At 47.2% G+C, this 21,003-nt stretch overlaps 1 protein-coding gene across 2 annotated transcripts in view; it reads left to right on the plus strand.

Annotated features, from left to right (window-relative positions):
* Positions 1-817: 817 nt before the first annotated feature.
* Drd2 (dopamine receptor D2) overlaps positions 818-21,003 on the plus strand; it is a 66,711-nt gene continuing 46,525 nt past the window's right edge. The window contains exon 1 of one of the 2 annotated variants that reach the window (XM_052759930.1): positions 818-1,055. The gene's annotated coding sequence lies outside the window, so the exon portion shown is untranslated. The remainder of the gene's footprint in view (positions 1,056-21,003) is intronic. The other variant, XM_052759920.1, reaches the window with a different exon arrangement.

A 21,003-nucleotide genomic window follows, 5' to 3' on the forward strand; every position in this document is an offset into this window, starting at 1 on the left:
TCTGACGTAGAGGCCAAAGGGAGCAGGGCAGACAGCACCAACTGCATGAAAGAGGGCCTAAAGAGAGAGGAAGGAAGGAGCAGTAGGTCCCCCTGTGTGGGAAATGACCATGGGAAGGGCTGAAGAAGAGCGTGTTTTCTCTTCCTCTTCCTCCTCTCCTGGACACGCACCTCAGTGCTGAGACAAGGGTGAGCTGGGACCCCTGGGCCTTCTCTATCATTTCCATCTTAGAACAGCTCTGCCTAGGTCTTCCTCTGGGAAAACACAGCAGCAGGACTAACCGTTGTGACCTTCAGACCTGAGGTCTGTACACAGACCCTGGACATCCTTCCGGAATCTATTTCTCCTTCAAAGACTTGATGTATCACCCTTAGCGCCTCGCCCAGTCTTTAACCCTGACTCCTCAAAGGAGGGGGATGGACCAGCTGGTGTTGCCAATGCTGGGCAGAGTAGGTTTAGCTGGACAGGGTAATACTTGATGAGTGTAGGGGCACACTGGTGGGCAGTCCAGAGCTCAGGCTATCCTCTATCCAAAGCCAGGGATGGATGCGCTGTCTGAGCGCTCCAGGGTTCCTTCCCCAGGCCCTGACAGTGCAGAGCTTGCACTCGGGCCCTGGGTGGGTGGGTGGGGCCTGTTCCAGGGGCGGGGCTCCAGGCTCCTCGTGGCCAGGGCGGCCCCGCCCCCTCCTCCCGCGCTCACGGCGCTCCGACTCCGCGGAGCTGTCCAGCCTCAGTGCCGGAGCTGGTCGCCTCTTGCTCGCCGCGCCGCCAGCCCGCCTCCGCTCCTGGTCCCCAGCGCTGCGCTCCCGCCCTCCAGCCCCGCCCCGCCCTGCCCCGCCGCGGCCCGTCCACTGCTCCCCGCGGGCCCGAGCCGGCCGAGAGGCTGCCCGCCGGGGATCTGAACGGCGCGGCGGGGCCGGGAGCCGAGGGACCCGCGGAGGGGACCGGCGGCCCCGGACGGCTGCCGGAGGGGCGGCCGTGCGTGGATGCGGCGGGAGCCGGAAGCCTCGAGCAGCCGGCGCCGTCTCTGCCCCCGGGCGCCCTATGGCTTGAAGGTAAGCACCGGCGGGATGGAGCGACAAGTCGCCCGTGGCATCTGCAAGGGTCGTAGGGAGAGGAGAGGGAGAGTCCAGAGCTGAGCGTCCGGAAACAGAAGTTTGTCAGGCCACTCTAGCGCCGCCTGTCCCGGAGCACCCTTTCCTCTGATTCTCCGTCGGGCAGATTGCGTCCCGGGCGTTGGGAACCCGGCAGATGCCAACTCCTCTCCTTCTTCCTTGGCGTCCTTGCGCTGCCTGGGTGGGAATCCTTATCCTTGGTACCAGGGGGTGTAGCCGCGGCTTCGGAGGGTGGCTAACCCCCGAGGATTTTGTTAAGGCACTGTCCTCCTGGCATCTAAGATTAGGACCCCAGGCCCGCATCAGAGTTTCCCACCACCCCAAAGGAAGAAGGGTTGCTTTTGACATCCCTGTTATCGGTGCAACTGAGACTCTTGAAAGGGCAAAAGCCAAGGATGATGGAGAAGAGGCTTCCCAGAGCAGTCTTCCGAGAGGCTTTCCGCTGTCCTTGGTGCTGAATGTCTGTTCTCTGTCACCCAGTCCTGAAGAAAGCCAGGGATTTCAGGCCCCTTTCCCCCTGGGAGCGCAGGTGGCAGTGGGGTCGGGAGACAGAGGCAGAGGGTGACTGTCCATCTTTGGGATGGATCAAGAGGCCCACTAGGTCCCTATGCGGAGATGAAAAGCTTCTCTAAGCGTCAAGCAGAACACTTCCCCATCCGTTTTCACAGCAGGCAGCCTGTGAGGTTCCTCTTGAGGAGCAGGTAAGAGAGCGTGTTGCCATCTACACAACAGGCTTTGCCATGGACACAAGGCACAGCACTGCAGCTCCCTGGGGATAGGCCCTGGTTCTCAGCCACAGGGAAGCTGCCCCAGCGACTCATCATTTCCTCACTGGGTGTCCTGCTACTTTCTGCTCTGGAGCTCCTGAGGTTGGATGAGGTGCGAGCCAGTTTGTGGACTCCCTCTCTAGGTCCTTCTATACATCCAACCATTTATGGTTTCTGACGTGGCTACGAACCTTTTAGGCTAATCCTTGCTCCTCTCCTTGGGAACTAGATGTTCAGTGTTGCCCCCCAACCCTGCTTCAGATGAAAATACTGTGCTGACTTCTGATTCATCTTGCTGCACTAGGGCCACTTGAGAAAGCATTCTTCTCATCTTTCTCACGTGCTGCTGTTTGATGAGGGTGAGCAGAGAGCGGCCTAAGTGAATGCAACCGATTTCAAGAGAATCAGGAAGCTGATTTGCTGGATGTCAGCTTTGGACTTCACTGTTTCATATTCACAAATGCACTGCAAATTTGTTTTTTTTATCTGGGGGCTTTGATAATATCTCTGAGCTCTGATGTAGAACAGGGGAAGAGATTTGGGAGGGTAAGACCCAGAAATAAGTGGGTGCCTCCCAGCTGTGGTCTTCTTGCTGTTTTGTGGAGCTGGGGATCAATCCCAGGGTCCTGTATACACTAAGCAAGTGCCTCATTATTGAGCTACATCCCTAGCATTTCTCAGTTTCGGTCTCCTAAAGAATGATCTGAGTTCCATCAACCTTCCTTGCCTGGAACACAAAGCTTCTGATCTGCTGTAGAGGTCCTAGGCAGCATTTCCCTGAGGGATTGCAAAGAAGAATTTTGCATCTGAATCATCTGGGAAGCTGGTTAAAAATGCATATTTTTGCTTCTTTTCCAAATAAGATGCTGAGTTAGAATCTAAAGCCAAGGCCTATGAAGTTATGTTTTAACAGGGATATGGGATATGGGAGATATAGATATAATATCTATATGCATGCTTTGGGGTAATCACCTCTCATGAAAGCCTAGATTTCTAAGAGAGTCTGTGAACATTTTTTAATAGATACAAATTAGCCATCAAAAATTATCTCTCATTTATTTGACTCTCTTTTAAAGTTCATGTTAAATTCTTCAAATATGGGCCTGAAGGTGGAAGAACCATCCATCTGATTTAGTTCCTTTGATGGCAGCAAAGGTGTACCCCAATTTCCTCTCCCCCAGGATTCTTCAGGCTTTGATTTCTCTCAAGTGATTTTTTTTCCTTCCCAAGATTCACTGATATGGGTGCAGATGGCCTTGTGTAAATACTGTTTTTCTCCAGAGGCCAACCTAATGTGTGCCTCCTAGCCTCCCCTTCTTGTGAGTGATAGTCTTTCCTGCTAGCACAACTGCTCTTGAAATACCAAGACATGATTAGTTCTGCCTAGTACATGGCATGCTTCCCCAGGCTGGTAGCCACTCATGCCCTCTTGGCAGTGACTCTTTAACTCCACTGATTTGAGCCTTTGTTCCATAAACTGGAAGGTTTGTGGGGATGAATCAGCCATCAGTCTTCTAGCTTCCAAGCTGGATTACTTCTGTTTATAACATGCAAATGCAATATTGAGAATAATTTAGAAGAACTTCAATGCGAGAGAAACTCATTGGCTTCTTTTCTGATACCAGGGAAAGTGGAGGGAAGCTCAGGGTCTCATAAGAAAGTCTGCTTTAAATATTCCCTGGATCAATCTGCTAAGGCCAAATGGGTCTCCTGTCACTGTTCTCTGAGAAACAAGAGCAAGGGGAAAGATCCATGGACTCTGCTTGGAGAGAGCTGTCTCCATCTCCCCTGCTGGCGAAAGCAGCACTATGATATTAGGAAGAAGTATGGCTGTGAAAGTCAGGCAGTGCCTGTATACATGCGTCTCTTTGCGTGTGCAAACATTCATGCATACATGAGCACATGGGATGAGGGTGATGTATGATGAGCCAACCCTCCCTCTTCCAGAGACACGTGCCTTCTTATCTGCTAATCCCTCTTTCCTTTGGGATTGATATCGACAGAGTAAGAGCAGGGAAGGTGATTTTGCACCTTCACAGGTTATGGAGAATCCAAGCTGAGACTTTTTTTTTTTTGAAGCCATATTTGCAGAACTTTCCAGAATCATGTTGTGTACCAACCACTCACTATCACCTAAGGTTGTAGGTCTTGGAGGAAACTTAGAATCTGGCCCAGCCATTCATATTTCTCTCAGATACTATTTATAGGACTTTAGAATCTTAGATTCTTTGGGATCCTTGGAGGTCATCCCAAAAGATCTTGTGGCCAAACAGGGCAACTGCCCCCAAATACGAAGCTTCCCTCCTATTACTCCTTCCCAAAAGAATGGTGTCAAGTTTTCAGTTCCTGGACTCTCCGATTTGACTTATTGACTAAAGTACTTCAAACTTATTGAGTGCTCTGCTTAGCAGGGACCCTTCCGGGCACATAGGAAATGCATGAAAACCACATATGCTAGAAAGGAAACAGCCTGGCTCAGCTTCTCATCAGGAACCCTCCTCTGTGTCTCACTATGTTGCACTTACAACTGTGTGTTGTATCATGTCCCTTCCCCTTTATCCACAAAAGGTATCTTAGGGCCCTGGGAGGATGTCATAGTTTGTCTTTGGCATAAGCATCCTCCCAGATTTCCGTGATAATTTATGGAGAGACTGGGGATGTGGAAGCTGTTTATTCACCAAGTCTGGCTGGTAAACTGATGTTATCACCACCCTTTTTAATACCTCTAAGAGTGCTGGAGTCCAGTGCTAATATTCCCTGCCTTTCACTTCTCCCCATTATCAGCGTAATTGAAGATATTTTATTTAAAAAACATAATAGAATCATATTATCTAAATGCATAGGCTTGGAAAATAGCTTGTCAGTATGTGAGGGTGGAGGAGAAACAAACCTGTAAGACTTAGCCACTCGGTTTGCAGAGAAAGGAGAGAAACTTGCCTGTTGGACAAGAGGCTTTGCCCCACTCTGTCCCTTTCAGTTCAATCTGACAAATGGGTTAAATCAACACCCGTGGCAGACAAGCCGCTCCTGGGAGAGAGTACTTCATTCTTTCCCTAGGAGATGCAGAGATGTCCTTCTTCCTAGGAGCCAGGGCTCTTGTTGGCTCCGGTGTACAGGGAGGAGCCGGAGATGAGTCACTGGGACCTGGGGACTCCCCAAACTCCCCTAGGTAGAAGAGGCTATTTTGCTTTTTGCTGCAATGCCCCAAACTCGAGAGACTTTGGAGGTTGATTGGAGCATTTTAAGGATTTTTGGGCTCTCTCTCTCTCTCTCTCTCTCTCTCTCTCTCTCTCTCTCTCTCTCTCTCTCTCTCTCTCTCTCCGTGAAGGTGGGAGCAGAGGAGAATTGCTTGCTTGTGGGAGCTCTCAGGATATGCTGACATAGACATCAGTTTCATGCAATATGGGCAATTGTGTTGTCACCTTAAGGCACCTGCAAGGGCTTCCACCTTTCCCAGGAGGTGAAGAGGGAAGTCTGCTGTCTGCCTAGGTAAGAAGAGCAGGGAGGACTCCTGGCTTCCCTGGAGCCCTGGAATGATGTCAGCTTGCTCCCATGGAGAGGTTTTAGCTCCAGTGGCTCAAGGCACAGAAATGCAGCACAGAACTGCAGCTGTGGCCCCAGGGACTCTCCGCTGTAGATGTCTGGAAGACAAAATGAGTCCTGGGGACCCGTCTATTCATCATGGAGCTCCTTCAGAACGTGCCTGTCCCGCTTGTTCCTGCCTCCGCCTTGTTGTTATTATTTGGGTCTAAAGTGGCCCAGCAGGAGAAAGGCATTAGAAATGAAATTATTTCTGTTGCATACTGTATAATTGCCTCAGTTCCTTCCTGTTACCCCAGGCAGCAACATCACGAGCAGTTCCCCGGGAACCCTTGGTCTGGGAAAGAGCCTCCTCACCCACAAGTTTCCTTAGAATGCTTGCTTATGACAAGTGGACCTGCTCCCCAGCACCCCCTCCCCCCATTTCTGGCCTCATCATCATAGCATCCAAAACTTAGGGCTCACTTGCTGAGGGCAGGGCATTGTGCCAGCACTTGACGTGTGTTTTCCATTTCAACTCACCATCTTGTAAGAGCTCTAGAAATGGTTTTCCCGTTATCCCCATTTGGCAGAGAAAGACACATGTCCTTAGAGAAATAAGTGGCTCATACAAGGTCACACAGCTAAGGTGTGGGGTAAAGATTCAAAGCTGGGCGGTGTGATGGTTAAATAATAGGCCTTGCTGACTTATGTAAGTGGCATAAATAATGAGAAAGGGGGAAGAATGGGGATGGGGGTAAGTCTCTCTTTATTTCTTTCATGTGTGGGGAGGTGGGGAGAGGGAAAGAGAAATGTGTGTTTGTTCATGTGCTCTTGCACACATGTGCAGAGGCTAGAAGGGTTGTGGGTGCTCTGCTTAATCATTTTCTGCCTAATTCCCTCAAAACAGGGTCTCTCACTGAAACTGGAGCTTGCCTTTTTCAGCTAGACTGGCTGGTTCCTCCTCCATCACTCCTGTGCTGGGGTTATAGGTGTGCATGGCTTTGGCTGGATTTTATGTGGGCGCTAGAGATGTGAACTCAGGTCCTTAAGCTTGCACAGCAAGTACTCTTAAATACTGAGCCATCTATTCAGTCTGGATAAGTCTTCTTTAATAAATGGAGTGCTAGTAAATTTTGCAGATGTTACCAGGAAAGGAGAAGATGCATGGACTTATTCTGTGGTGATCTTAAATTTTGGATCAGCTGAGAAGTATTGCTCCATCCTGGCTCTGATTTCCTTTGGATACAGTACACCAGGACCATATCTCAGTGAGCAACAGAATCCTAGGTGCAGGAGGCAGGGACAGAATTGAGGCCAGAAACGTCATTCCAGCCTTCCAAGTTGGAGGGAGGAGGCAGGGATAAAGGGTGGATAGGATGTCTCTCAAGCTGGACGGAAGCTTGGTGATGTGGCCTTCTTTCCCACACCTGAGTGACTCAATCTGTCTACAGAATGAAAAGCAAATTCCTGTCAGCATTCATGCCTGTTTGTTTCTTTCTTCTAATAGACACCTGGATCGAACAGTCACTAGTCTCCTGGACTCAGCTTCTGTCCCTGGGATCCAACTGATAGAGGGGAAATTCCTGAGAGCCTTTTAAGGACTAGCTGATTGGTGCTTTTCTGGTTGGCAGAGACAGGAGAGGGCTGGGTGTCATTGATCAGAGCATCTAACCTATACATGAGTTTCTCCAGGTACAAAATAAGGGAGCCAATATGCTTCCTAACACATTTGAATCGCCCCATGATTCAACAGCACCAAAGGCTCCATTAAACTGATGAAAAAATGATATTTATCTTGAAAGAAGCTAGAAGGTGTTTAGTTTGTTGTTGAATCTCACCATGTGTTATATGGATGACATGTACCAAGAAGTTCCTTATTTAACTCCTTAAAACTACTTAAGATAGCAGGTAAGCTTGCAGATTCTGACCTCAGAGGCTTGGAGTCTGATACTTGCTCTGACACTTTCTTACTATGTGATCAGAGGTAGACTGATTAATCTCTATCATCCTGGGCTTCTGTATGGGTGGATATCAATGCTAAGATTGCTTGGCGATAGACTGAAAGGTAACAGACAAAATGAGGAATTTGAAATGCCTTTTTTTTTTTAATATTTGAAAATTTAAATTGCTAAACCCTGTTTGGCAATCTCTGGGTGCTTACTGTGGGGGCTGTTACTGCTAACTACCATTCCCCCTAATTCAAAAGCTGATTTCACATCTCTGAAATGACATTCCTAAAACTTCTATAGAATTCAAACTTAGAATTCTTTCGTATGCTCTACATGTATCCTTACCAAAATTATTTGGCCGGCACCTGTCAAGAATGCTTACTCATCCCAAGGAAGAGGGTTTGAGTTGCTTGTCACCCTTTGAATTAGGCACTGCTGAGTTCCCATACCACCCCACAGAAGCCAGGAGATGTCAGTCTTCCTTGTGATGGATTTACATGGCCTTGACCCATCCCCCAACTACCCCAAGTCCTTCACCTCCCCATAGAGTCTGAAATCCTTCACCTGCTGCCTTGTGACTGATCCTTCCTGATCAGCAGAGACGTGTGGTGTAGTGTGTACTCCGAAAAAGGCCAAGTTTAATTTAAGATAAGAGCTAAGGGCTGAAGAGATGCTCAGTGTGCGACTGCCAGCGTACAGGCAGGGGGATCTGAGTTTGAATTCTAACAGTCATGTGAAAAGCTGGCCATGATCAGGTGCTTTTATAATTACATCAGCATGGGGTGGGCAGACAGGACTACAGCTCAGATTTTCTGATTCCAGCCTGCGTTCAGAAAGAAACTTCATCTCCAGGAAATTAGGCAGAGTACAACAGAACAAGACCTCCCCCACCTCCAACATCCTCCTCTGGCCTTTTCACCTGCACATATGGACATGCACACCAGCATACACACACACACACACACGCACACACACACACACACACACAAAAAAAAACAAACCAACAACAACAAAAAACACCCCCTAATAAAAAACAAACCCATGTACTTTACATCTTCTGGGGAGGTTAGTAGCAGAAGCAAATGCCATTCATGTATTAGATGAAGCACAGTCCTGCTTGAGAAAGAAGTGGAATTTAATAGCTTCTGGTGCTGATGCTTTCTAATCCAGAAAGCGACTTATCCTCTTGGGCCTTTTCATTCGTCTATGAATCTTTCTGTGGGAGGGACTCTTGTATGTGTTATGGTTATGGGACAATTACATGTGCTTGCTGCTCAGTGACGGGAAGAGATTTTGGAAGGTATGGCACAGATTCTGCTCCCAGGTCAGCATCCTCAATTGTTCCTGTTTTACATTCTGAGCCTCTTCAGCTCTTTCATTCACTTACAGCAGGTCCAACAAAAGAAGTACTGACAAGCAGAAACTAGCATTCAAGGCCCAAGCAAAAGGTACAAGGGTCTCCAAAGTAGATCTATGCTTTGATACACAGATTTTCTTTAGTGATATGTATAGTTGAAGGCCTGGTATGACTCAGGATAGGAGACAACATGTCTGTGGCCAGTGTTCTCTAGGAGCTGGGGAATCTGGTAATATCCATGGACCAACCCTGGCATCTAATCTTCTTGGCAGTTTCCTTAGGTATAATCCATGGTAGTCAACCTTTATGAGTGGCCCTCCATGAGCAGGGAACACCTATGAACCAACAGGATAAGGCCTGAAGGACAGAACGTGATGTCTAAAGATAAATCCAAAAGGATCACAGCTTCTACCAGGTCCTGTCTTGGATTGTTTTTCTGAGGAGAGCTAGAAAATGTCAGGAGGATATGCCCGGAACCCTCTGGAAAGATCTATATGGTGAGGAACTAAAGTTTCAGCCGCAAGGTGAACTGTCTTAGGAGCAGGCCTTTCCTCTCCAGAGGAGCTACTTCAAGCGACAGTAGCCAACGCTGTCACTAGAGCCTTTTGAAAGACTTTGAGACAGAACCTCCTAACTGAGCTGTCTATGTTCCTGACCTATGGAATCGACACGGAAATGTGTTTATTGTTCCAAGTTGCTAAGTTCTGGGACAGTTGGTTATGCAACCATAGATAACAGATACACAGTCAGAAAGTATTCTCTGTGGTGATGCCAATTTGTCTTCTGAAATGGCGTGGAGTTTATCACTGCCTGTTGTATAAAAGTGACCTGACTTTTGTAAGCCTCCTCAGTGGCCTCTGCTTGTGTTAGCCTAAAGATTGGAAGCTTGTGTTTTGCACACCATGGTCACGAATCTCCTCCACCATCATCTTTTCAGACCTGCTTCTGGTTTTCATGTTCTGTCTTCCTGAATCCTTCTTCTCTGGGTATCCTCTGCTATGGTAGCCATGTAGCATGAATTTTGTTTCTTATTCTCTCATCTCACTAGCATTATTGAACACCTCCTGTTTACCAGGTACTCATGTTGGTTGCAAATGCATCCATGAACATAACAAAGATCTCTGCCTTCCTGGAATTTATATTTATATAATAGTAAACAATATAAAGGGCGAATAACTGAGTATGTCAGAAGGTAACACCAGGAAACGGAGGGAACAGATTAGGATTACAGTGATCTGGAAGGCAGAGGTGCGGAACCAGAGGCAGCTTTGTAGCAATAAATAAGATGTGCAGGGTGGATGGACCCTGTGGAGAGAAAGACACGTGAGGGAAAGAGTTAAAGGATGTGGAAGTGAGCTGTTCAGACGTCGAGGGAAAAACAGACATTCTAGACAGTGGAATCATCCAGTCTGTGCTCACTATCAAGCATTTAAAATAATTGTCTTATTCCCTGTGAAACAATAGCGATGATACTCTGCATTTCAGAATCCTCTTTTAATTTTCAGAACTCATCAAGCAATAATAATCTCTTTTATCTAGGAAGCACTTTCGTGTATGCTGTCCCCACAGCTCCTTGCAGTAGCCCATTGAGACAGTCATTACGACCTGTTGTGAAGACTGGCTCAGAGTCGCTAGTCACAGCCTTATGACATCTCACACTCTTGTGTTTTCAGTACTGAGACCGAATCAGGCCCCTAGGATGCTCAGCAAGAGCTCTACCACCTAGCGACACCCCCAGCCCTCATAGTCCTGTCTTGTATTGACATTTTGCTTTTCTAAAATGTGTGTGTGTGTGTGTGTGTGTGTGTGTGTGTGTGTGTGTGTGTGTGTATGTGTGTGTGTGTGTGTGTGTGTGTATGCCAGTGCTCTCACTGCTGTGTGCACATGTGGAGGTCAGTGGTCAATGTCTCCTGTCTTCCTCTATTGCTCTTCTCCTTCTTTTTTGGGATGAGGGATCTCATTGAACTGAGAACTCACTGTTTCAGCTGTACTGGCTGGCCGGCAAGCCCTGAGGGGTGGTCCATCTGTATCATCCACCCACTCCAACACTAAAGTTACAGATGTACACTGCCACACCTGGCTTTTATGTGGATGCTTGAAATCTGAACTCAAGTTCTCAGGTTTGTGCAGCGAGTACTTTTCCCACTGAGCTGTTCCCCCAGATCTTCACTTGCCATCGTAATGTTAATATTTTCATTGTGCATTTCTTATTTCCCTCCACTAAACTATGAGGGTTTTTGAAGTGGCGAATCTGTCTCAGATTTCCCTGGAAATTGTTATAGCCGAAAGTGATGCTAAGCACTTGGTAGTCACTTAAATTGTGGAGTGGGTGAGTGATGGGTCAGTGAGTGATGTTACTTCCTGGCAGATTTGCACACTCTCTACTCACCTGAAGCTCAACAAGAGTCTGGCAGCATGTACAGTGTCCTCCATGTTGGTGGGTCGACAAAATACTTCACACTTCTTCATCCTCAACCAGTACTAGCTAGCTGCCGTAGCCATGTTGTGGTTTGGCTGAAATATTTTCACAGTTGCTATAGCCTGTGGGAAGGTAAGATAATGAGTTATTAGAGCCTGTATCAGCCAGACACTCATGCCAAGATGAAGGTACTGAGAAACAAGGTAACATAGACAAGTATATTAGGTCAGGTCAGCGTGGGGACCCAAGACACTCAGGGTGGAGGTGTGCTTGGGGTTTGTCTGTAGGACTCTTGGTGGAGCCTGTGTTTTGAAGCTGAGACTCATAGCTTGGCAAGGGTGGGCCAGTCGTCAGTTTTCAAGAGTATCAGTTAATCCAAGACTCCCCAGAAACACTAAGATCTTGTACCTCTGTTTCTTAAGAGTATTTCTTAAAATGGTATATCGCGATGGGGTAATGGCTCTCTCGGTAAAATGCTTGCCATTCGTGCAGGATTCTCAGCACCCACATAAAAAGCCGGTCATGGTGGTGTACATCCAGCTACAATCCCAGAGCTGGATAGGCACACAGAAACAGAGATCCCTGCAGCTAGCCATCAATCCAGCTGAGTCAGCAAGCTTCAGGTTCAGTGGGAGACCAACTCAAAAGAGTAAGAGAGAGAGTTGATATCAAAAGATATCTGGGACTGGAGAGATGGCTCAGCGGTTAAAGAGCACTGGCTGTTCTTCCAGAGGTCCTGAGTTCAATTCCCAGCAACCACATGGTGGCTCACAACCATCCGTAATGAGATCTGCCCTCTTCTGGCCTGCAAGCATGCATGTAGGCAGAACACTGGATACATAATAAATAAATAAATCTTTAAAAAAAACAAAGATATCTGATGTCAACCTCTGGCCTCTACACATGCATGGGCATGCACACACATATACACATACATGTGCACACATGTGCACGCATGTGCACACACACACGTGCACACACACAAAGTGAGGTAGACCATCTAGTATTACAAAGCAATTCAAAATACGAACTTGGAAGCTAGAGTGATAGAGGCTCCTCTCAGATTTTTTTCTTTTGTCCTTTTCAGTCACTAGTGAGTTGGGTGATGTTGCTGAAGTTACTGTCACTTTTTTTGAGACTCAGACTTTTCTATTTTCTTGTAAAATGATGGTGGTACTTACTTGATGGGGTTTTGTGCTAAGTCAATGAACCATGCATATCAAGTGTTTGGTTTGGCACGTGACATATGGCATTTACTGGAGTCTAAAGAGATGACTCTGTGGTTAAGAGCACGTGAGGCTCTGGAAGGGAAAACTAGCTTTGGTTCCCAGCACTCCCATCAGGCAGTTCATTACCAGCTGTAGCTCTACTTCCAGGGATCACAATCCTCTTCTGGTTTCTCTACATACCAGTATTGCATTCACATGGTACACATGAACTCATGTAGGCACACATATATGCACATAAAACAAACAAATACATGATTAAAATAACATTTATGGGTATTTGTCTTATCATTATCAGGACGCATGGGGATGTCTTCAGGACCCTTCCCAATATGTGCTCTGCATTTTCTCTTCTCTTCTGGAGAGAAGAAAGACATCATTGCAGACAAGGCAACTAGACAAGTAGGACTTGACTCTTCCTGAAGATCCCAGTGTCACCAGCAAGGGAACAGTCGGGTTGAATTGCACCCTCTTCTGCCTCAGGCCTTTCTTTCATCCTCTGTGTAACGGTTCTCAGGATAGAGTGTGGAATGTTTCAGGAACTCAATGGATAAAGAGTAGATTTTGAGTTGGAGATGGTCCAAAGTATGACCAGAGGTATCAGCAGGGATCATACTGTGAACCTCCGGGTCTTATGAAGGAACCAAGAAACCATTTTGAAGGGTTGGATTTTGAGCAGAAGAATAGCTTCATTGATTTGAATTGCATTAAAAAAATGCAGAGGCTCCTGTGTGGGAGAACTAATTACAGGGAGGGCGTACTGGCAGAGACACAGAAAAGGGTTTGCCATTGTCCAGGACAGCAGTGTAGGTGACCTGGACAAAGGTGGACAATGGAGCTAGGAAGACAATAGAGTCTGGTAACTGGTGGGATGTAGAGGGTGAGGTGAAGAGAAAAGCCAAGGGTGGCTATGGGACAATAAGGCATAAGTGTATCAAAGATGTTCAGAAAAGTGTCTCAATTCTGGACCAAACATCTGAATCAGTGAGACAGGCTGTGGATACAGGAGGAAGCAGAATCAACAGATTGATGGTGCTGATGTTGCCAGGGATCTGGAACAAGCTGGACTTGTTGAGTGATTGTGCTGGGATGCAGAGGCAGTTGTGGTCCCAGTGCAGAGTCACAAAATGGATGATGATGCAGGGTCCCAGATACAGTCATGGGAAACACTGGTTGAATTGGAAGGTCTGAAGGTCACAGAACTGAAACATCAAGATGTTGCAAGCTGATTCCACCCACGTGAAGCTGGGTGAAAACCAGTAAACTAGGTACCAAAGGCTTCAGTGAAGAAGGGAGCAGACAAGGAATCCACAGACAACCATGACAAAGAGTGATGGGGATGCTGTGATGGGTGGCACAGGCCTTTGAAGACCAGAGTCTTTACAAGAGAGTAGAGGAGTGATAATGAGGCACAGGAATTGCAGAGAATTCAGAAGAAGTCATGTCCTTAGATGAGGCTGGGAGAGGTGGGCCTGTTCTGAGACATGACCCATACCTCTGCTCTGCCTCATGTCTTGCCATTTTTCTCTTTTGCTTCCTCACTAGCTCATGGACTCACTAGATCTAATTCCCCTCCCATCTACAGAATATGAGAGAGCAAGGAGGAAGGGTGGCGAGATGGTAGAAAAAGAGGGATGAGAGATGGAAGGAGTGGAGGTTAGAAGGAAGGGAAAGAGAATAGATCAGCTGCATTCATTGTCTATCTGCACCAAGTACATCAAAACCAATCTCTTAGCAAGATATTTCTTGACCTGAATGCTTGGGCCCTTGACCTTAAAAGCTGATTCCTACTCAGTCTTTACAACTGAACACAAACATCTCCTCTTCTGGGGAGCCTTCTCTGGGTTTCCTTTCTACATTGTCTGGCCAGCTGGCCTGGATTGGGGTCTCTTCCTACGTGTTCCATAGCATACAGCATAGGATTACATGCTAATGCGTTGTAATTGTCTACTGCTTGGCCTGTTTACCTCACTCAGTGTTTAAATCCATGGAAGGTGGTAATGGAATTCTCATCACTCAAGGTGACACCATCAGCCCACGGCAACTGCCCATAGGGGGATGGTGGTCAGGACCCCCAGCAACACACATGTTTAATCATAAGCTGGCAGTCTTGTGGTTGTTCCTAAAATCCTTTGCATGATTAAGGCAGCCTGGGAATCCAGCAAACGGTTCAGTATGGAAAGATCTTAGAACACAAGGGTATAAAGAGCTTTGAGGATGTAGGCCACTGTTTGTCTGTGGATGAAAACATCCTTATTAGAGAGGATAGCAATGTGGCTGGAGTCCCATGACTGCTTTGCAGATGACCAGACCCTGACCCTGACCCTGGGCATGTCACCCATCTAGGTCATTTTACCAAACAAGCCCGGCCCTGGGCCTTGTAGCCAAAGATGAGATACTTCACACTCCACACTCCTCCAAGAACAATCTCTTTTTCTTTTCTTCTCTCTCTCTCTCTCTCTCTCTCTCTCTCTCTCTCTCTCTCTCTCTCTCTCTCATTTTTCAAGACAGGGTTTCTCTGTGTAGTTTTGGTGCCTGTCCCGGATCTCTTGCTCTGTAGACCAGGCTGACCTCAAACTTACAGAGATCCGTCTGGCTCTGCCTCCCGAGTGCTGGGATTAAAGGCGTGCGCCACCACCGCCTGGCCCTCTTTGTCTTTCTATGTTTTAGATTTGATGACTACTTAGCTGCATACTCTATCTCATGGGAAGTCCAGAGAAGTGAGATATTGGGTAGAGTCAGGATAGCACTTACACATTTTGGAGGGTTGATGGCATCGAGTGTCAGGATTGTAGAGCCACTGATGTTCCCATTATCTCACAAAAAAAAGCACATGGTGGGCAGGTTGGTGTTCTGTATATCCAATGACACAAAAGAGTTCATTAGCAGAATTGGAATGTAATTTGGTTGCTGGACTGCCTTCCTAGCATGCACAAGGACCTGGGTTTGATCCTTATCATCAACTGTGGTGGGGCATGCATGTATGCAATCCCAACTCATAGGAGGTAGAGGCAGGAAGATTAGGGGTTCAAGATCATCTTCAGCTATATATCAATCGCAGGGACAGCCTGGGTTACATGAGACCTGTCACAAAACACAAACAAACAAATAAACAGACAAAAACCCATGACTAATTAGATGTTATCTAGTTGTCATTTGAAATAATAGACCAAGTATGGTGATGGCTCATGTCACTAGTCAGATCTTAAGCACTGGGTATTAAGGAGAGAACAGTAGAAAGAGTCGTTCCCAGGCTCCACACCTAGCACACACTCAGAGGTTAGTAGAGCATCAATAGATGTTAGATACATGAGCAAATGAAATTTGCTCAAAGACAGAGTGGGTTCTGGGAGGGATGGGTAGTTGGTGCTTGACTAGTGTACATGAAGCCATGGGTTCCATCCCCAACACCACTAAAGATTAAAAAGCACCTGGGGCAGGGTGGTTGTACATCTGACCGGGGCACTAAAGACCTAGGGCATCAAGAGACTCTCCAGAGGGAGAAGGGATCTGGGAAGTCTCCTGCCAAGCTCACATGTTGTAGGGCTGGGAGAACTTGAGGGATCTATGAGTTTCATGTAACTATCATAATAAAATACCCCAAACTGGGAGGTTTAAAATAAGAGACTTAATTGTCTCTCTATTCTGGGGGCTAGACGTCTAGTGTCAGCACACTGGCGGGGCTGTACATCCACTGAAGTTTCTAGGGGAGGAGCTTCTCTTGAGCCTGCCAGCTTCTTGTGGTTCCTAACGTTTCTTAGCTTGTGGGAACATCATTCCAGTAGTGTCTTCCCCCGCCTTCACACTGTCTTCTCTGTGTCTTTGCTTCCGCTCTCTGATGGAAATACTGGTCACTGATTTAGGTCACACTTTGAGTCAACATGATTCCATCTCTACTAACCACATCTACCAAGGCCCTTTCCCCAAATGAAGTAACATTCTGAAGTTCGGGGTGGCCATGAATTTGGGGGGTGATACTTTCAACCTAGTGTAGAGAGCTTCCTGCTTCCCATGCTCCTGGTCCCTGTAGGCATCTTTTGCTTCCTCCAGGGTAGGACCACTTCCCTCCCAGTCACCTATTTGGGAACAGCTGCTCATGTACCTAACTGAAGTCTCACCTCCCAAGTTGGAAGGCAAATAAGGACAAGAGAGAAAGCAATTAGTATAACTGGGATTGGGGATTAAAGGGATTCACTGACCTGCTGGCATGGTGGCTAGTGTGGAGGGGAAAGATGGGAGGGTTTGGAGGAAGATGGGTAGAGGAAGAGAGTCCTTTGAGTGTTCCAGAAAGGAGGGGCCCATGGGAACCTGAGGTCCAGGGCATCCTGTGATCCTAAGGACTGGGTGCAAATGTTGGGTTCCTTATACTGTTTCAAAGAACTCTGAGATTTGGCATTGTTCCCTCAATATTCATTCTACAAGCATTTATTTAATCCCATCTGAGCATTAGGTTCTATCTAATGTACTTATTTGACAGGTAACCATATTGAGGCTCTGGCAGGCCAGGGCAATTGTCTAAGACCCCAAACTCAGCGCTTCCAAGTCTTGGTGAATGTCACACACAGCTAAGTTCTTCTCTCGTAGGCTACAGTCTGTCAAGGGCACCTGTGGCTTCTCTAGGTAACAAGGCATCCCCGCATCTGGACAGGGATTGACTGAATGGTGTTTGTTCCCACCAGTCCTTTTGCTGCTGCCAGCTGCCGTGTCAGGATTGGAGGTGGAGGGAGGATAAAGAAAGCTTCTGGATTCTTGTCATCAAGCTCAGCTTCACCAGGAGTGACAAAGGGAAGCGACAGGATGCAAACTCGAATGGAGAAGAGAGAGGACTTCATAGACAGACGAGTGGGGCCTGAAGGAGTTGCATTAAGTGTACCTAGTCGGCCAGTGTGCCAGGACATAGGGGAAATTGCTGGTGTCAAGGAGATTTTCGTTGTGGTTGTTGTTGGACCACTTGAATGGCACTTGAGTCCAGAGAGTAGACTGAATGCCCTCATTGCTGCAAGTGAGAGAAGGTACACGAAAGGAAGTATGGGGGTAGGGCGGGGTTCCTTAGATCTTATTTCAGCCCAGTGTTGGGACTTGAGTTCTCAAGGGCTCCAACCAGGATGTGGCTTGTAACCTGCACTGGCATCCTGAACTCCAAGGATGATGTCTCTCGTTCCCCATTGCCTCCAGCTTCTCTGCTTTCCATATCCCCTGTATCCCTGAGCCGCTGGCTACCTGCCCTCTGTTACTCTGTCTCTCTTTACCCAGTCTCCATGGTAATGTCACAGCCACTAAGCCTATGGTTCTGGTGGAGGAGAGAGGAGAAAAGGGCAGAGGCAGGAGGGCATGTGGCCAGCAGTGCCCATGTGCTGCTTCTGCACAGTGCAGCTGCAATGGGCCATGAGGCAGGGAGGAGGCGCGAGGCTGAGGGTCCTACTCAGTGCCTCTGAGAATGTGTCTGCCCAGAAAACAAATGAACAAACAAAAACAACAACGATCAGGTGGCTTTTGAGCAGCAAGGGGAATATCTGTATCCAGGAAGTTTTTAGAGTTTGGTGAGTTGTGTGTATGTGGGCCTTCCTTAGGTGGGTGCAACCTAAGGTCCTGTGTGGTTCCAGGAAGCCCACGTTTCACTTTGTTCTCTTGTTGCGGGTGTCAAATACCTGCTGTGAAGAAACCGAAGGGAAAGAGGGCTTATTTTGGCTCACGGTTATACAGTCCACCACTGTGGGAAAGGAGTAGTGGAGAATGGGTGTCCTGAGCCTCCTTGACTCCTCAGAGCTCAGCAGGACAGGAGGCAGAGAGGTGAGTGCCGATATCCAGCTGGCTTTTTCCTTTTCCTCTTTGACTCCAGTCCAGGACTCCAGTCCACGGGAGGTAGCTGCCCACGTCCAGGGCAGATCTTAACGATCAGTTACCCTCTTATTCTCTCTGGGAAGACCTGACAGGTGTGCCCAAAGTTGTGCTCGATAATGCCCTAGGTGTTTCTTAATTCAAACAAGTTGACAAAATTAACCAACACACACACACACACACACACACACACACACACACACACACACACACCCTTGGTGGTCCCCAAGTTCTTTAGATTCCATCCTGCCTGCTGGCAGCAGTTCCTAAGCTCTGCCGAGTTTTGGGTAGATAAGGACATGGGAAACATGGCTGCCTGGGAAGATTCAGAGCCCTCACTGAATAGCTTCTTTGGTCCTGGGAACAGTGTGACCAGGTGAACTATAATGATGACAGAAATGAGCCACTTGTCTGGACAGTCAATTTGATAGTGTCTCTAATGACAGTTTCCAAGTTTCTGCCCTCCAGATGGAGTCTCTGGAAAATATAACAGAATGGAAAAAAAAAAAAACAAATAACCCAAAGAAATGACAAGCAGAGCTGGAGCCCAGTGCGTGTCTTCCAGAACTGTGGCTCTGCTCTTTGCCTCTCGTCTGCAGGCGCCTCTGGGATCTGGGGCCTTCTGGTTCTAATTCCACTGGCAGCCTATGTGAATTAAACTTTCCATTCCCTTCTCCCTTATTTCTAGAAAGATGAGTGGGATTGGAAGAAATTCTTTCCAGTATCAACAGACTGCCACTTCCAACAGTTGCTCTGTGCCACATCCTTCCACTTCGAGCTGCATTAGAGGGTCCTAAACCTTGCTCATGTGTGGACACTACTAACTGCCAGCTCGAGGACTAGATACTTCTTACCCACACAGATATTCTCTTCACATTATTTTGGGTGTTTGTATGTAAGATTTACAAGTATAGCCAGGCAAGGTGGTGCATTCCTTTAATCTCAGCTCTTGGCAGAGGCAGGTGAATCTCTGTTAGTTCAAGGCCAGCCTAGTCTACATGGTGAGTTCCAGCTTAGCTGGTGTTACACAACGAGACCTTGTCTGAAAAAAAGAAAAAAATGTAGAGAGTATTAGGGAGGTAGAGAGAGGCAATCTGGCTTTCATTGGCCCTGAGTTTTTCTGGCACACACACACACACACGCACACACACACACACACACACACACACACACACACACACACACACACCCCAAACAAGGAAAAGAGCAAATTGATGGTAGTACAGGTTTTCATTTTGGAAAAAATCCTGCAGTGTTGGAGATCTCTAGCAAAAGAAAACAAACAAACACACAAAAACCCAAACCAAATCACAAGAGAGTGCAGGCCGTGCTGACATGCTGGGTGATCGTAGGACAAAGAAGGGGAAGGAGAGGGGTTTAGATGCTTCCTTCTTTGGCTTATGGTTGGCAGTTATTAAAGGCAATTAGTGAGTTAAAAAAATGTCAAGAGATTGTAAACAGGACTTTTAGCCTCCATTATTGGGGGTCATTAGGGTGGAGAAGACAAAATTCTAGATCAATAAGTTACTTTAATTATAAACCTGGTTACTCTAATTCCTGCAGTTGTTATTTAACCAAAACAGAGGAGCTAACCACACACACACACACACACACACACACACACACACACACACACACACACACAGAGAGAGAGAGAGAGAGAGAGAGAGAGAGAGAGAGAGAGAGAGAGAGAGAGAGAATCTCCTTTGTCCATCCATGCTATTTTTAACAGTCGTGAAAGCTATCCCTAAGGATTAGAATTATTACTCCATTCTTAGACGAGGACATTGAGACTCAAGAGACTTCAAGTGGCTGCACTCTAGCCTGCACTGGTTTTGAGAACTGAAGCCGGTGTGGGGCCTTGACACCCCTGAGTCCCATTCAACGCGACCCTGTGCCGCTCTGCTCTTTTCCACACTTATTATAATCTACAGTATAAGGTAATGTCATGGATCACCTCTTTCTTCCTGGTGCCCCATCAGTGGCCCAGCACAGGAGGTTAGTGATGGCCTCTTAGGACCATTTGGAGAATGCCTCCGTGAGAGAAGAAATGGCGCATTCCAAAATTTAAAACACAGATAACTTAGAGATTTATATAAGAAAAGAATGTGTAAGTACAGCCCACAGCACCATGTACAAGAAGACTGTGCAGTCTTCATGTGAATTCACACACTCATACACGCACACCAAACACACTTAAATTGCATTCTCTTTAACAGCACGTATCCTTTCAAATAAATTAAGACTTTAACTTCAGCTGAAGCTTTGGGAGGAAGCAGGAGGGATACCTGGCAGTACATGGCTGACCCCTGTGGCCTGTCCATCAGAAACTATCAAGGACCACATTCCCCCTGCAGAAGCAGTTAGACACAACTTCTTTCTCTCTCCTGCACTCTCCTGATGAAGTCTCTCTGTAGGTCCTGACTTGGCATCCCACCTCACCCACACAGGCCAGAGAATACCAAATCCAAGGAGAAGGGACTCAGGCAGGAAAGGACTTCAGAGAACATTTCTAAACCGGCAGCTCGTTGTCCTCTGTGCTTCAGGGACGTGTGTATTTGTGTATGAAATCTGCTAAACGCTCAGGTTAGACACCGTTTCATCAGCTGGTCTGTGGCCTCAGGTAGTTGTTTTCCTAATTGCAGGTCTTGACTATGTCACCAGCTAGCTGGGAGCCTTCGGGGAGCTAAGCTAATTATTATTACTATTTTTTATTATCTTAATGTCTAGCCTCCCTGTGTACTTCCTTGTAGAGCTCAAGTTTTTGATATCCGTCTCCTGTCAGGCTGGGGCCTAACCTGCCAGATTCC

This window comes from Peromyscus californicus, unplaced genomic scaffold (genome assembly GCF_007827085.1).
Source record: "Peromyscus californicus insignis strain IS unplaced genomic scaffold, ASM782708v3 Scaffold_11__1_contigs__length_118956290, whole genome shotgun sequence".
NCBI classification, from domain to species: domain Eukaryota; kingdom Metazoa; phylum Chordata; class Mammalia; order Rodentia; family Cricetidae; genus Peromyscus; species Peromyscus californicus.